This window comes from Hesperophylax consimilis, chromosome 29 (genome assembly GCF_061612785.1).
Source record: "Hesperophylax consimilis isolate HC1 chromosome 29, BYU_Hcon_1.0, whole genome shotgun sequence".
Lineage (NCBI taxonomy): Eukaryota > Metazoa > Arthropoda > Insecta > Trichoptera > Limnephilidae > Hesperophylax > Hesperophylax consimilis.
In genome coordinates this window covers 20,799,920-20,817,370 of record NC_142864.1, presented here as the reverse complement: position 1 = coordinate 20,817,370, position 17,451 = coordinate 20,799,920, and the positions used below count along the sequence as shown (strand labels likewise).

The window sequence follows — 17,451 nt, the reverse complement described above, 5'->3', positions numbered from 1 at the left end:
CTGGCACTAACAAGAGTGTCGGACATATGAATATATCCCTCCTGTTCCGGAGCAAGGCGGTGGGTCGAGAGAACAGTTGGAGAGGTCAAAGGGCGGCCCTGCTAGTCATCCTCGGGCGTCACCGACTTCATCAACCACTCTCTAAACACTCCTGGCACTAACAAGAGTGTCGGACATATGAATATATCCCTCCTGTTCCGGAGCAAGGCGGTGGGTCGAGAGAACAGTTGGAGAGGTCAAAGGGCGGCCCTGCTAGTCATCCTCGGGCGTCACCGACTTCATCAACCACTCTCTAAACACTCCTGGCACTAACAAGAGTGTCGGACATATGAATATATCCCTCCTGTTCCGGAGCAAGGCGGTGGGTCGAGAGAACAGTTGGAGAGGTCAAAGGGCGGCCCTGCTAGTCATCCTCGGGCGTCACCGACTTCATCAACCACTCTCTAAACACTCCTGGCACTAACAAGATTGTCGGACATATGAATATATCCCTCCTGTTCCGGAGCAAGGCGGTGGGTCGAGAGAACAGTTGGAGAGGTCAAAGGGCGGCCCTGCTAGTCATCCTCGGGCGTCACCGACTTCATCAACCACTCTCTAAACACTCCTGGCACTAACAAGAGTGTCGGACATATGAATATATCCCTCCTGTTCCGGAGCCAGGCGGTGGGTCGAGAGAACAGTTGGAGAGGTCAAAGGGCGGCCCTGCTAGTCATCCTCGGGCGTCACCGACTTCATCAACCACTCTCTAAACACTCCTGGCACTAACAAGAGTGTCGGACATATGAATATATCCCTCCTGTTCCGGAGCAAGGCGGTGGGTCGAGAGAACAGTTGGAGAGGTCAAAGGGCGGCCCTGCTAGTCATCCTCGGGCGTCACCGACTTCATCAACCACTCTCTAAACACTCCTGGCACTAACAAGAGTGTCGGACATATGAATATATCCCTCCTGTTCCGGAGCAAGGCGGTGGGTCGAGAGAACAGTTGGAGAGGTCAAAGGGCGGCCCTGCTAGTCATCCTCGGGCGTCACCGACTTCATCAACCACTCTCTAAACACTCCTGGCACTAACAAGAGTGTCGGACATATGAATATATCCCTCCTGTTCCGGAGCAAGGCGGTGGGTCGAGAGAACAGTTGGAGAGGTCAAAGGGCGGCCCTGCTAGTCATCCTCGGGCGTCACCGACTTCATCAACCACTCTCTAAACACTCCAGGCACTAACAAGAGTGTCGGACATATGAATATATCCCTCCTGTTCCGGAGCCAGGCGGTGGGTCGAGAGAACAGTTGGAGAGGTCAAAGGGCGGCCCTGCTAGTCATCCTCGGGCGTCACCGACTTCATCAACCACTCTCTAAACACTCCTGGCACTAACAAGAGTGTCGGACATATGAATATATCCCTCCTGTTCCGGAGCAAGGCGGTGGGTCGAGAGAACAGTTGGAGAGGTCAAAGGGCGGCCCTGCTAGTCATCCTCGGGCGTCACCGACTTCATCAACCACTCTCTAAACACTCCTGGCACTAACAAGAGTGTCGGACATATGAATATATCCCTCCTGTTCCGGAGCAAGGCGGTGGGTCGAGAGAACAGTTGGAGAGGTCAAAGGGCGGCCCTGCTAGTCATCCTCGGGCGTCACCGACTTCATCAACCACTCTCTAAACACTCCTGGCACTAACAAGAGTGTCGGACATATGAATATATCCCTCCTGTTCCGGAGCCAGGAGGTGGGTCGAGAGAACACTTGGAGAGGTCAAAGGGCGGCCCTGCTAGTCATCCTCGGGCGTCACCGACTTCATCAACCACTCTCTAAACACTCCTGGCACTAACAAGAGTGTCGGACATATGAATATATCCCTCCTGTTCCGGAGCCAGGCGGTGGGTCGAGAGAACAGTTGGAGAGGTCAAAGGGCGGCCCTGCTAGTCATCCTCGGGCGTCACCGACTTCATCAACCACTCTCTAAACACTCCTGGCACTAACAAGAGTGTCGGACATATGAATATATCCCTCCTGTTACGGAGCAAGGCGGTGGGTCGAGAGAACAGTTGGAGAGGTCAAAGGGCGGCCCTGCTAGTCATCCTCGGGCGTCACCGACTTCATCAACCACTCTCTAAACACTCCTGGCACTAATAAGAGTGTCGGACATATGAATATATCCCTCCTGTTACGGAGCAAGGCGGTGGGTCGAGAGAACAGTTGGAGAGGTCAAAGGGCGGCCCTGCTAGTCATCCTCGGGCGTCACCGACTTCATCAACCACTCTCTAAACACTCCTGGCACTAACAAGAGTGTCGGACATATGAATATATCCCTCCTGTTACGGAGCAAGGCGGTGGGTCGAGAGAACAGTTGGAGAGGTCAAAGGGCGGCCCTGCTAGTCATCCTCGGGCGTCACCGACTTCATCAACCACTCTCTAAACACTCCTGGCACTAACAAGAGTGTCGGACATATGAATATATCCCTCCTGTTACGGAGCCAGGCGGTGGGTCGAGAGAACACTTGGAGAGGTCAAAGGGCGGCCCTGCTAGTCATCCTCGGGCGTCACCGACTTCATCAACCACTCTCTAAACACTCCTGGCACTAACAAGAGTGTCGGACATATGAATATATCCCTCCTGTTACGGAGCCAGGCGGTGGGTCGAGAGAACACTTGGAGAGGTCAAAGGGCGGCCCTGCTAGTCATCCTCGGGCGTCACCGACTTCATCAACCACTCTCTAAACACTCCTGGCACTAACAAGAGTGTCAGACATATGAATATATCCCTCCTGTTCCGGAGCCAGGCGGTGGGTCGAGAGAACACTTGGAGAGGTCAAAGGGCGGCCCTGCTAGTCATCCTCGGGCGTCACCGACTTCATCAACCACTCTCTAAACACTCCTGGCACTAACAAGAGTGTCGGACATATGAATATATCCCTCCTGTTACGGAGCAAGGCGGTGGGTCGAGAGAACAGTTGGAGAGGTCAAAGGGCGGCCCTGCTAGTCATCCTCGGGCGTCACCGACTTCATCAACCACTCTCTAAACACTCCTGGCACTAACAAGAGTGTCGGACATATGAATATATCCCTCCTGTTACGGAGCCAGGCGGTGGGTCGAGAGAACACTTGGAGAGGTCAAAGGGCGGCCCTGCTAGTCATCCTCGGGCGTCACCGACTTCATCAACCACTCTCTAAACACTCCTGGCACTAACAAGAGTGTCGGACATATGAATATATCCCTCCTGTTACGGAGCAAGGCGGTGGGTCGAGAGAACAGTTGGAGAGGTCAAAGGGCGGCCCTGCTAGTCATCCTCGGGCGTCACCGACTTCATCAACCACTCTCTAAACACTCCTGGCACTAACAAGAGTGTCGGACATATGAATATATCCCTCCTGTTACGGAGCCAGGCGGTGGGTCGAGAGAACACTTGGAGAGGTCAAAGGGCGGCCCTGCTAGTCATCCTCGGGCGTCACCGACTTCATCAACCACTCTCTAAACACTCCTGGCACTAACAAGAGTGTCGGACATATGAATATATCCCTCCTGTTCCGGAGCCAGGCGGTGGGTCGAGAGAACACTTGGAGAGGTCAAAGGGCGGCCCTGCTAGTCATCCTCGGGCGTCACCGACTTCATCAACCACTCTCTAAACACTCCTGGCACTAACAAGAGTGTCGGACATATGAATATATCCCTCCTGTTCCGGAGCCAGGCGGTGGGTCGAGAGAACAGTTGGAGAGGTCAAAGGGCGGCCCTGCTAGTCATCCTCGGGCGTCACCGACTTCATCAACCACTCTCTAAACACTCCTGGCACTAATAAGAGTGTCGGACATATGAATATATCCCTCCTGTTACGGAGCAAGGCGGTGGGTCGAGAGAACAGTTGGAGAGGTCAAAGGGCGGCCCTGCTAGTCATCCTCGGGCGTCACCGACTTCATCAACCACTCTCTAAACACTCCTGGCACTAACAAGAGTGTCGGACATATGAATATATCCCTCCTGTTACGGAGCCAGGCGGTGGGTCGAGAGAACACTTGGAGAGGTCAAAGGGCGGCCCTGCTAGTCATCCTTGGGCGTCACCGACTTCATCAACCACTCTCTAAACACTCCTGGCACTAACAAGAGTGTCGGACATATGAATATATCCCTCCTGTTCCGGAGCCAGGCGGTGGGTCGAGAGAACACTTGGAGAGGTCAAAGGGCGGCCCTGCTAGTCATCCTCGGGCGTCACCGACTTCATCAACCACTCTCTAAACACTCCTGGCACTAACAAGAGTGTCGGACATATGAATATATCCCTCCTGTTCCGGAGCAAGGCGGTGGGTCGAGAGAAGAGTTGGAGAGGTCAAAGGGCGGCCCTGCTAGTCATCCTCGGGCGTCACCGACTTCATCAACCACTCTCTAAACACTCCTGGCACTAACAAGAGTGTCGGACATATGAATATATCCCTCCTGTTACGGAGCCAGGCGGTGGGTCGAGAGAACACTTGGAGAGGTCAAAGGGCGGCCCTGCTAGTCATCCTCGGGCGTCACCGACTTCATCAACCACTCTCTAAACACTCCTGGCACTAACAAGAGTGTCGGACATATGAATATATCCCTCCTGTTACGGAGCCAGGCGGTGGGTCGAGAGAACACTTGGAGAGGTCAAAGGGCGGCCCTGCTAGTCATCCTCGGGCGTCACCGACTTCATCAACCACTCTCTAAACACTCCTGGCACTAACAAGAGTGTCGGACATATGAATATATCCCTCCTGTTCCGGAGCCAGGCGGTGGGTCGAGAGAACACTTGGAGAGGTCAAAGGGCGGCCCTGCTAGTCATCCTCGGGCGTCACCGACTTCATCAACCACTCTCTAAACACTCCTGGCACTAACAAGAGTGTCGGACATATGAATATATCCCTCCTGTTACGGAGCCAGGCGGTGGGTCGAGAGAACACTTGGAGAGGTCAAAGGGCGGCCCTGCTAGTCATCCTCGGGCGTCACCGACTTCATCAACCACTCTCTAAACACTCCTGGCACTAACAAGAGTGTCGGACATATGAATATATCCCTCCTGTTCCGGAGCCAGGCGGTGGGTCGAGAGAACACTTGGAGAGGTCAAAGGGCGGCCCTGCTAGTCATCCTCGGGCGTCACCGACTTCATCAACCACTCTCTAAACACTCCTGGCACTAACAAGAGTGTCGGACATATGAATATATCCCTCCTGTTCCGGAGCAAGGCGGTGGGTCGAGAGAACAGTTGGAGAGGTCAAAGGGCGGCCCTGCTAGTCATCCTCGGGCGTCACCGACTTCATCAACCACTCTCTAAACACTCCTGGCACTAACAAGAGTGTCGGACATATGAATATATCCCTCCTGTTACGGAGCCAGGCGGTGGGTCGAGAGAACACTTGGAGAGGTCAAAGGGCGGCCCTGCTAGTCATCCTCGGGCGTCACCGACTTCATCAACCACTCTCTAAACACTCCTGGCACTAACAAGAGTGTCGGACATATGAATATATCCCTCCTGTTACGGAGCCAGGCGGTGGGTCGAGAGAACACTTGGAGAGGTCAAAGGGCGGCCCTGCTAGTCATCCTCGGGCGTCACCGACTTCATCAACCACTCTCTAAACACTCCTGGCACTAACAAGAGTGTCGGACATATGAATATATCCCTCCTGTTCCGGAGCCAGGCGGTGGGTCGAGAGAACACTTGGAGAGGTCAAAGGGCGGCCCTGCTAGTCATCCTCGGGCGTCACCGACTTCATCAACCACTCTCTAAACACTCCTGGCACTAACAAGAGTGTCGGACATATGAATATATCCCTCCTGTTACGGAGCCAGGCGGTGGGTCGAGAGAACACTTGGAGAGGTCAAAGGGCGGCCCTGCTAGTCATCCTCGGGCGTCACCGACTTCATCAACCACTCTCTAAACACTCCTGGCACTAACAAGAGTGTCGGACATATGAATATATCCCTCCTGTTACGGAGCCAGGCGGTGGGTCGAGAGAACACTTGGAGAGGTCAAAGGGCGGCCCTGCTAGTCATCCTCGGGCGTCACCGACTTCATCAACCACTCTCTAAACACTCCTGGCACTAACAAGAGTGTCGGACATATGAATATATCCCTCCTGTTACGGAGCCAGGCGGTGGGTCGAGAGAACACTTGGAGAGGTCAAAGGGCGGCCCTGCTAGTCATCCTCGGGCGTCACCGACTTCATCAACCACTCTCTAAACACTCCTGGCACTAACAAGAGTGTCGGACATATGAATATATCCCTCCTGTTCCGGAGCCAGGCGGTGGGTCGAGAGAACACTTGGAGAGGTCAAAGGGCGGCCCTGCTAGTCATCCTCGGGCGTCACCGACTTCATCAACCACTCTCTAAACACTCCTGGCACTAACAAGAGTGTCGGACATATGAATATATCCCTCCTGTTACGGAGCCAGGCGGTGGGTCGAGAGAACACTTGGAGAGGTCAAAGGGCGGCCCTGCTAGTCATCCTCGGGCGTCACCGACTTCATCAACCACTCTCTAAACACTCCTGGCACTAACAAGAGTGTCGGACATATGAATATATCCCTCCTGTTACGGAGCCAGGCGGTGGGTCGAGAGAACACTTGGAGAGGTCAAAGGGCGGCCCTGCTAGTCATCCTCGGGCGTCACCGACTTCATCAACCACTCTCTAAACACTCCTGGCACTAACAAGAGTGTCGGACATATGAATATATCCCTCCTGTTCCGGAGCCAGGCGGTGGGTCGAGAGAACACTTGGAGAGGTCAAAGGGCGGCCCTGCTAGTCATCCTCGGGCGTCACCGACTTCATCAACCACTCTCTAAACACTCCTGGCACTAACAAGAGTGTCGGACATATGAATATATCCCTCCTGTTCCGGAGCCAGGCGGTGGGTCGAGAGAACACTTGGAGAGGTCAAAGGGCGGCCCTGCTAGTCATCCTCGGGCGTCACCGACTTCATCAACCACTCTCTAAACACTCCTGGCACTAACAAGAGTGTCGGACATATGAATATATCCCTCCTGTTCCGGAGCCAGGCGGTGGGTCGAGAGAACACTTGGAGAGGTCAAAGGGCGGCCCTGCTAGTCACCCTCGGGCGTCACCGACTTCATCAACCACTCTCTAAACACTCCTGGCACTAACAAGAGTGTCGGACATATGAATATATCCCTCCTGTTCCGGAGCAAGGCGGTGGGTCGAGAGAAGAGTTGGAGAGGTCAAAGGGCGGCCCTGCTAGTCATCCTCGGGCGTCACCGACTTCATCAACCACTCTCTAAACACTCCTGGCACTAACAAGAGTGTCGGACATATGAATATATCCCTCCTGTTACGGAGCCAGGCGGTGGGTCGAGAGAACACTTGGAGAGGTCAAAGGGCGGCCCTGCTAGTCATCCTCGGGCGTCACCGACTTCATCAACCACTCTCTAAACACTCCTGGCACTAACAAGAGTGTCGGACATATGAATATATCCCTCCTGTTACGGAGCCAGGCGGTGGGTCGAGAGAACACTTGGAGAGGTCAAAGGGCGGCCCTGCTAGTCATCCTCGGGCGTCACCGACTTCATCAACCACTCTCTAAACACTCCTGGCACTAACAAGAGTGTCGGACATATGAATATATCCCTCCTGTTCCGGAGCCAGGCGGTGGGTCGAGAGAACACTTGGAGAGGTCAAAGGGCGGCCCTGCTAGTCATCCTCGGGCGTCACCGACTTCATCAACCACTCTCTAAACACTCCTGGCACTAACAAGAGTGTCGGACATATGAATATATCCCTCCTGTTACGGAGCCAGGCGGTGGGTCGAGAGAACACTTGGAGAGGTCAAAGGGCGGCCCTGCTAGTCATCCTCGGGCGTCACCGACTTCATCAACCACTCTCTAAACACTCCTGGCACTAACAAGAGTGTCGGACATATGAATATATCCCTCCTGTTCCGGAGCCAGGCGGTGGGTCGAGAGAACACTTGGAGAGGTCAAAGGGCGGCCCTGCTAGTCATCCTCGGGCGTCACCGACTTCATCAACCACTCTCTAAACACTCCTGGCACTAACAAGAGTGTCGGACATATGAATATATCCCTCCTGTTCCGGAGCAAGGCGGTGGGTCGAGAGAACAGTTGGAGAGGTCAAAGGGCGGCCCTGCTAGTCATCCTCGGGCGTCACCGACTTCATCAACCACTCTCTAAACACTCCTGGCACTAACAAGAGTGTCGGACATATGAATATATCCCTCCTGTTACGGAGCCAGGCGGTGGGTCGAGAGAACACTTGGAGAGGTCAAAGGGCGGCCCTGCTAGTCATCCTCGGGCGTCACCGACTTCATCAACCACTCTCTAAACACTCCTGGCACTAACAAGAGTGTCGGACATATGAATATATCCCTCCTGTTACGGAGCCAGGCGGTGGGTCGAGAGAACACTTGGAGAGGTCAAAGGGCGGCCCTGCTAGTCATCCTCGGGCGTCACCGACTTCATCAACCACTCTCTAAACACTCCTGGCACTAACAAGAGTGTCGGACATATGAATATATCCCTCCTGTTCCGGAGCCAGGCGGTGGGTCGAGAGAACACTTGGAGAGGTCAAAGGGCGGCCCTGCTAGTCATCCTCGGGCGTCACCGACTTCATCAACCACTCTCTAAACACTCCTGGCACTAACAAGAGTGTCGGACATATGAATATATCCCTCCTGTTACGGAGCCAGGCGGTGGGTCGAGAGAACACTTGGAGAGGTCAAAGGGCGGCCCTGCTAGTCATCCTCGGGCGTCACCGACTTCATCAACCACTCTCTAAACACTCCTGGCACTAACAAGAGTGTCGGACATATGAATATATCCCTCCTGTTCCGGAGCCAGGCGGTGGGTCGAGAGAACACTTGGAGAGGTCAAAGGGCGGCCCTGCTAGTCATCCTCGGGCGTCACCGACTTCATCAACCACTCTCTAAACACTCCTGGCACTAACAAGAGTGTCGGACATATGAATATATCCCTCCTGTTACGGAGCCAGGCGGTGGGTCGAGAGAACACTTGGAGAGGTCAAAGGGCGGCCCTGCTAGTCATCCTCGGGCGTCACCGACTTCATCAACCACTCTCTAAACACTCCTGGCACTAACAAGAGTGTCGGACATATGAATATATCCCTCCTGTTACGGAGCCAGGCGGTGGGTCGAGAGAACACTTGGAGAGGTCAAAGGGCGGCCCTGCTAGTCATCCTCGGGCGTCACCGACTTCATCAACCACTCTCTAAACACTCCTGGCACTAACAAGAGTGTCGGACATATGAATATATCCCTCCTGTTCCGGAGCCAGGCGGTGGGTCGAGAGAACACTTGGAGAGGTCAAAGGGCGGCCCTGCTAGTCATCCTCGGGCGTCACCGACTTCATCAACCACTCTCTAAACACTCCTGGCACTAACAAGAGTGTCGGACATATGAATATATCCCTCCTGTTCCGGAGCCAGGCGGTGGGTCGAGAGAACACTTGGAGAGGTCAAAGGGCGGCCCTGCTAGTCATCCTCGGGCGTCACCGACTTCATCAACCACTCTCTAAACACTCCTGGCACTAACAAGAGTGTCGGACATATGAATATATCCCTCCTGTTCCGGAGCCAGGCGGTGGGTCGAGAGAACACTTGGAGAGGTCAAAGGGCGGCCCTGCTAGTCACCCTCGGGCGTCACCGACTTCATCAACCACTCTCTAAACACTCCTGGCACTAACAAGAGTGTCGGACATATGAATATATCCCTCCTGTTCCGGAGCAAGGCGGTGGGTCGAGAGAAGAGTTGGAGAGGTCAAAGGGCGGCCCTGCTAGTCATCCTCGGGCGTCACCGACTTCATCAACCACTCTCTAAACACTCCTGGCACTAACAAGAGTGTCGGACATATGAATATATCCCTCCTGTTACGGAGCCAGGCGGTGGGTCGAGAGAACACTTGGAGAGGTCAAAGGGCGGCCCTGCTAGTCATCCTCGGGCGTCACCGACTTCATCAACCACTCTCTAAACACTCCTGGCACTAACAAGAGTGTCGGACATATGAATATATCCCTCCTGTTACGGAGCCAGGCGGTGGGTCGAGAGAACACTTGGAGAGGTCAAAGGGCGGCCCTGCTAGTCATCCTCGGGCGTCACCGACTTCATCAACCACTCTCTAAACACTCCTGGCACTAACAAGAGTGTCGGACATATGAATATATCCCTCCTGTTCCGGAGCCAGGCGGTGGGTCGAGAGAACACTTGGAGAGGTCAAAGGGCGGCCCTGCTAGTCATCCTCGGGCGTCACCGACTTCATCAACCACTCTCTAAACACTCCTGGCACTAACAAGAGTGTCGGACATATGAATATATCCCTCCTGTTACGGAGCCAGGCGGTGGGTCGAGAGAACACTTGGAGAGGTCAAAGGGCGGCCCTGCTAGTCATCCTCGGGCGTCACCGACTTCATCAACCACTCTCTAAACACTCCTGGCACTAACAAGAGTGTCGGACATATGAATATATCCCTCCTGTTCCGGAGCCAGGCGGTGGGTCGAGAGAACACTTGGAGAGGTCAAAGGGCGGCCCTGCTAGTCATCCTCGGGCGTCACCGACTTCATCAACCACTCTCTAAACACTCCTGGCACTAACAAGAGTGTCGGACATATGAATATATCCCTCCTGTTACGGAGCCAGGCGGTGGGTCGAGAGAACACTTGGAGAGGTCAAAGGGCGGCCCTGCTAGTCATCCTCGGGCGTCACCGACTTCATCAACCACTCTCTAAACACTCCTGGCACTAACAAGAGTGTCGGACATATGAATATATCCCTCCTGTTACGGAGCCAGGCGGTGGGTCGAGAGAACACTTGGAGAGGTCAAAGGGCGGCCCTGCTAGTCATCCTCGGGCGTCACCGACTTCATCAACCACTCTCTAAACACTCCTGGCACTAACAAGAGTGTCGGACATATGAATATATCCCTCCTGTTCCGGAGCCAGGCGGTGGGTCGAGAGAACACTTGGAGAGGTCAAAGGGCGGCCCTGCTAGTCATCCTCGGGCGTCACCGACTTCATCAACCACTCTCTAAACACTCCTGGCACTAACAAGAGTGTCGGACATATGAATATATCCCTCCTGTTACGGAGCCAGGCGGTGGGTCGAGAGAACACTTGGAGAGGTCAAAGGGCGGCCCTGCTAGTCATCCTCGGGCGTCACCGACTTCATCAACCACTCTCTAAACACTCCTGGCACTAACAAGAGTGTCGGACATATGAATATATCCCTCCTGTTACGGAGCCAGGCGGTGGGTCGAGAGAACACTTGGAGAGGTCAAAGGGCGGCCCTGCTAGTCATCCTCGGGCGTCACCGACTTCATCAACCACTCTCTAAACACTCCTGGCACTAACAAGAGTGTCGGACATATGAATATATCCCTCCTGTTCCGGAGCAAGGCGGTGGGTCGAGAGAACACTTGGAGAGGTCAAAGGGCGGCCCTGCTAGTCATCCTCGGGCGTCACCGACTTCATCAACCACTCTCTAAACACTCCTGGCACTAACAAGAGTGTCGGACATATGAATATATCCCTCCTGTTCCGGAGCCAGGCGGTGGGTCGAGAGAACACTTGGAGAGGTCAAAGGGCGGCCCTGCTAGTCATCCTCGGGCGTCACCGACTTCATCAACCACTCTCTAAAAACTCCTGGCACTAACAAGAGTGTCGGACATATGAATATATCCCTCCTGTTACGGAGCCAGGCGGTGGGTCGAGAGAACACTTGGAGAGGTCAAAGGGCGGCCCTGCTAGTCATCCTCGGGCGTCACCGACTTCATCAACCACTCTCTAAACACTCCTGGCACTAACAAGAGTGTCGGACATATGAATATATCCCTCCTGTTCCGGAGCCAGGCGGTGGGTCGAGAGAACACTTGGAGAGGTCAAAGGGCGGCCCTGCTAGTCATCCTCGGGCGTCACCGACTTCATCAACCACTCTCTAAACACTCCTGGCACTAACAAGAGTGTCGGACATATGAATATATCCCTCCTGTTACGGAGCCAGGCGGTGGGTCGAGAGAACACTTGGAGAGGTCAAAGGGCGGCCCTGCTAGTCATCCTCGGGCGTCACCGACTTCATCAACCACTCTCTAAACACTCCTGGCACTAACAAGAGTGTCGGACATATGAATATATCCCTCCTGTTCCGGAGCCAGGCGGTGGGTCGAGAGAACACTTGGAGAGGTCAAAGGGCGGCCCTGCTAGTCATCCTCGGGCGTCACCGACTTCATCAACCACTCTCTAAACACTCCTGGCACTAACAAGAGTGTCGGACATATGAATATATCCCTCCTGTTCCGGAGCCAGGCGGTGGGTCGAGAGAACACTTGGAGAGGTCAAAGGGCGGCCCTGCTAGTCACCCTCGGGCGTCACCGACTTCATCAACCACTCTCTAAACACTCCTGGCACTAACAAGAGTGTCGGACATATGAATATATCCCTCCTGTTACGGAGCCAGGCGGTGGGTCGAGAGAACACTTGGAGAGGTCAAAGGGCGGCCCTGCTAGTCATCCTCGGGCGTCACCGACTTCATCAACCACTCTCTAAACACTCCTGGCACTAACAAGAGTGTCGGACATATGAATATATCCCTCCTGTTACGGAGCCAGGCGGTGGGTCGAGAGAACACTTGGAGAGGTCAAAGGGCGGCCCTGCTAGTCATCCTCGGGCGTCACCGACTTCATCAACCACTCTCTAAACACTCCTGGCACTAACAAGAGTGTCGGACATATGAATATATCCCTCCTGTTCCGGAGCAAGGCGGTGGGTCGAGAGAACACTTGGAGAGGTCAAAGGGCGGCCCTGCTAGTCATCCTCGGGCGTCACCGACTTCATCAACCACTCTCTAAACACTCCTGGCACTAACAAGAGTGTCGGACATATGAATATATCCCTCCTGTTCCGGAGCCAGGCGGTGGGTCGAGAGAACACTTGGAGAGGTCAAAGGGCGGCCCTGCTAGTCATCCTCGGGCGTCACCGACTTCATCAACCACTCTCTAAACACTCCTGGCACTAACAAGAGTGTCGGACATATGAATATATCCCTCCTGTTACGGAGCCAGGCGGTGGGTCGAGAGAACACTTGGAGAGGTCAAAGGGCGGCCCTGCTAGTCATCCTCGGGCGTCACCGACTTCATCAACCACTCTCTAAACACTCCTGGCACTAACAAGAGTGTCGGACATATGAATATATCCCTCCTGTTCCGGAGCCAGGCGGTGGGTCGAGAGAACACTTGGAGAGGTCAAAGGGCGGCCCTGCTAGTCATCCTCGGGCGTCACCGACTTCATCAACCACTCTCTAAACACTCCTGGCACTAACAAGAGTGTCGGACATATGAATATATCCCTCCTGTTACGGAGCCAGGCGGTGGGTCGAGAGAACACTTGGAGAGGTCAAAGGGCGGCCCTGCTAGTCATCCTCGGGCGTCACCGACTTCATCAACCACTCTCTAAACACTCCTGGCACTAACAAGAGTGTCGGACATATGAATATATCCCTCCTGTTCCGGAGCCAGGCGGTGGGTCGAGAGAACACTTGGAGAGGTCAAAGGGCGGCCCTGCTAGTCATCCTCGGGCGTCACCGACTTCATCAACCACTCTCTAAACACTCCTGGCACTAACAAGAGTGTCGGACATATGAATATATCCCTCCTGTTCCGGAGCCAGGCGGTGGGTCGAGAGAACACTTGGAGAGGTCAAAGGGCGGCCCTGCTAGTCACCCTCGGGCGTCACCGACTTCATCAACCACTCTCTAAACACTCCTGGCACTAACAAGAGTGTCGGACATATGAATATATCCCTCCTGTTACGGAGCCAGGCGGTGGGTCGAGAGAACACTTGGAGAGGTCAAAGGGCGGCCCTGCTAGTCATCCTCGGGCGTCACCGACTTCATCAACCACTCTCTAAACACTCCTGGCACTAACAAGAGTGTCGGACATATGAATATATCCCTCCTGTTACGGAGCCAGGCGGTGGGTCGAGAGAACACTTGGAGAGGTCAAAGGGCGGCCCTGCTAGTCACCCTCGGGCGTCACCGACCTCATCAACCACTCTCTAAACACTCCTGGCACTAATAAAAACAGATTTTATTGTAAGTTATACCATACCTTCCCTATTATGTCCTAATACACTGGAGACAGCCACAACAACAAACACCAAACTATAAAACATATCCATTTTCTTTGGAAAACTAAAATCAATACGACAAGCACTGTAAACCACGCAAATAAGTTATTGACAGAACACTGTTTTAATTAAAAACACATCACTTATCACTCTTGACCTTTCTTATGAACTGTTTGGAGTGTTGATGTGTTCAGCGAGCGAGATTGGATTCATCTGCGTTAACGTGTTTGTCTCTCCAGCGGCAGCGGACTGAAAGATGGCATATTGTTTTTATTTTACGAAGGAATAGCCTTACATACTGGCATTACCGGTTTTTAATCAAAATTATAGCGAAGCCGGACGGACCGGTTGGAGCAGAAGTCAGGAGCGAATGAGGAATTTTAATTCAAAATCACTTTGATGGGCCAGCTTCAGCAAACAGTCATAATAATATCCTAAGATACCCCAACAACCTTCGGACGCATGTACGCCTTGCCTATTGTATATTGTATACTTCCAGTAACAAACTACGGGTGGAGTTACAAATATTAAATTGAGTTCTCCACTATGACCAGAATACGGAAGGGTTCTATGAAGAACTTGTTAAGTCTGCGGAAGTTTTATTAGAATCGCTATGAAATCAAATGATTAACAGGCATTGTCATAACAATCTCCAAACTTGAGTAGAACATGGAATCACATATCTATCGTCGGATGGCGTCCTTTGTTTTGAAAGAGAAGCAGCCATTGTCCACAGATGAGATAAGTTGATCATTTGAACAGAACTCGGGCTTCGTTCGGGTGAGAGCCGTTAACAATTGTACTGCATGTCCTAAGCTGAACGCCAAAAAACTAATCAAAAAGAAGATCTTATATCCCAGTTTTTTTGCTCTTTTAGTTTCTTTGTAATATAATTTGAGTAACGATTAAAGTGTGTTTTTCTTGTATATGGCTCCAGGGAAATTTACAGCATTTTTTTTGTTCGAAATAAAAATGGCACGCCATTGAAATATATGTACCTAATGTTAGTTATAAGGTATAAAGTTTAAAAAATAACAAAAAACGTTTAGTATAAGTACGAAAAAATACTATTATTAAAATGATGAGTTAATAATATTTTGTGACAGTAATAATCTCAAGTAGATGGTGCCAGGCTAAACCCATAAATAACCTAAATTAGTATAAAATTACTGTCAGAATAATCAGTTATTGTTCATAGTGTCACCTCGTCATATTTTCAAGAAATGTCAAAAAAAATGTGAATCAATTTCTGTTAAATGATAACAAAATTGTAGTACCTATATGCAATATTGGTGTGATTCTCGATAGTCGCCCTTTACGCTAGTCAAAACACAAACAATGCAGCCCAAATGCTTCGAATTATAACAAAAAATACAAAAGACTTCACAAACATTGTCATTATCAAACAACTTTACTTAGCATAGATAAGAAGCCATTGAGAGTTTGCGTCGACTATGTGCTCTCTAATTATGCATTACATAATATAATCAAAATTTAAACCATTCAGAAAAAAATCATAAAATACGTTTTTTACAAATCGCACGATCGATCTTGATGCAATATTATTATTCAAAATTAATGCATTGAGTGAACTTTAACAATTTTACGTTGTTTGCAATTTTGATGCGATATTATCTCAGGGTACAGGGTAGAATACAGGGTGTCCGGGGTATAGTGCGCAAACTTCGGGATGTGATTCTACATGTTGGTAGAAGTAAAAAAGAACTTTTTTAGAATTTCCAATGTTTATTTTCCCATACACAAATATTTTACCGTAGCTCACTTTACCCCCGGACACCCTATATAAAATTGTAGACAACGGCTGTCGAATTACTAAATATAATTGAATTGAATGCTTGCCATAGAGAATATAATACATTACTGATGTAAGATTACCTAGACATTTTCAATTGTAATGAAAGTAGCCTGATGTTTGACTTCACATTGTTATCAATCTCTCTAGACTAGATGGATTAATATTGGATTACATCAGAGATGATCCGGAGCGTTTAGATTTGTTGGTTTTTTAAATTATTTATATATGTGCTAATAACATGACACAATCAAACTTATAGGATTGTAAATTCAGAATTGAAAGGGAAAAGATTTAAAAATTACTAATTGGCCCCTGGTTGAGCGAATATGTCCACAGTACTCTTCAATTATTTTTTAATCATTGATTTTTATTTATTTATCGTGTTTACTTCTGTATTTGTCGATATTCTGTGTTCCTTATTTGATGACCTCGACCATTCTAAGAAAGATATTTTCGATTTGAATATCGACGTATTTCAGTCGCATCTTTCCAGCGATAGATTTTTATATAAAGAAAAAACATTAATTGCGCAACGGTATTTATTTATTATTTAACTCATTTTAAAAAGAAATCAAATATTTCCGTGTTTCGAATAACCTATCAATATTAGTACCAGCACAGCAGAGATATGCAAAATGGGTACCCAAAACCATTTGAAATGCAAAATGGAAATGGGTCAAAACTTTTCCATTTGAAAATGCAAAATGCAAAACCCCTATTTTCAAAATGCATTGAAAATGCAAAATGGTTTCTCAGGTCAAACAATTAAAATAATTATAGAATTTTTAAACAATTTTGTCATTTAATAATGGACATCAATGTAGAACAAACATATTACATGATGGTAAATCCAAAAACACCACAACTACAGATTATGAAACCACAAAAAAATTGCGCGGGACTAATGTTGCCAACGTAAAAACATAGAAACTGCTATCTAACATTTAATATTACAGCGTCATGGCCATGTTCAGTATTTGAATCAGTATTTTTTGTAATGGTATCACTCAATTGCCAGGGCTCCTACCAGGGAGAAAACTTAACAAATGTAAATTATCTCTCATAGCGAGGTTGAGGACTGACTGATATTTGGGGCTTATGAAAAAAAGATTAGTGGAGAAAGTAGGAAGAATGTTGCAAAAAAGCATTTAAAATGGAAAATGCATTGAGAAAAGCATTTAAAATGCAAAATGCAAAATGGTTTTTAGAAAAGCATTTAAAATGCAAAATGGAAAATACCCATTTTGCATTTCCATTTGAAATGGATTTATTTGAAATAAAGCACATCTCTGCAGCACAGTAAGCGGATAATGTTGCTTGTGTCGTGATGGATTATTTAGCCAGCCGAGGAATTGAATGGATCTTTTAAAAAAACTTTAAAAAGGGCCTTTAATGGTGGATTAAAAAATAAATATAAAAATATTTCAAAAATTCAATAATTTTTTGTTTAATTTTTCAATTTTTATTTTCATCAAATCTGCCACTAACGACATTTTGTTTTCTTTTCATTCCCAGTTTCAACATTGTGTC

General features: G+C 50.2%; 1 protein-coding gene across 1 annotated transcript in view; it reads right to left on the bottom strand.

The window, feature by feature from the left end:
• The window catches only part of LOC149409978 (serine protease snk-like), a 33,004-nt gene extending 18,641 nt beyond the window's left edge, over window positions 1-14,363 (bottom strand). The window contains exon 1 of the mRNA XM_089649365.1: window positions 14,087-14,363. The gene's annotated coding sequence lies outside the window, so the exon portion shown is untranslated. The remainder of the gene's footprint in view (window positions 1-14,086) is intronic.
• Between the last annotated feature and the right edge of the window lie 3,088 nt (window positions 14,364-17,451).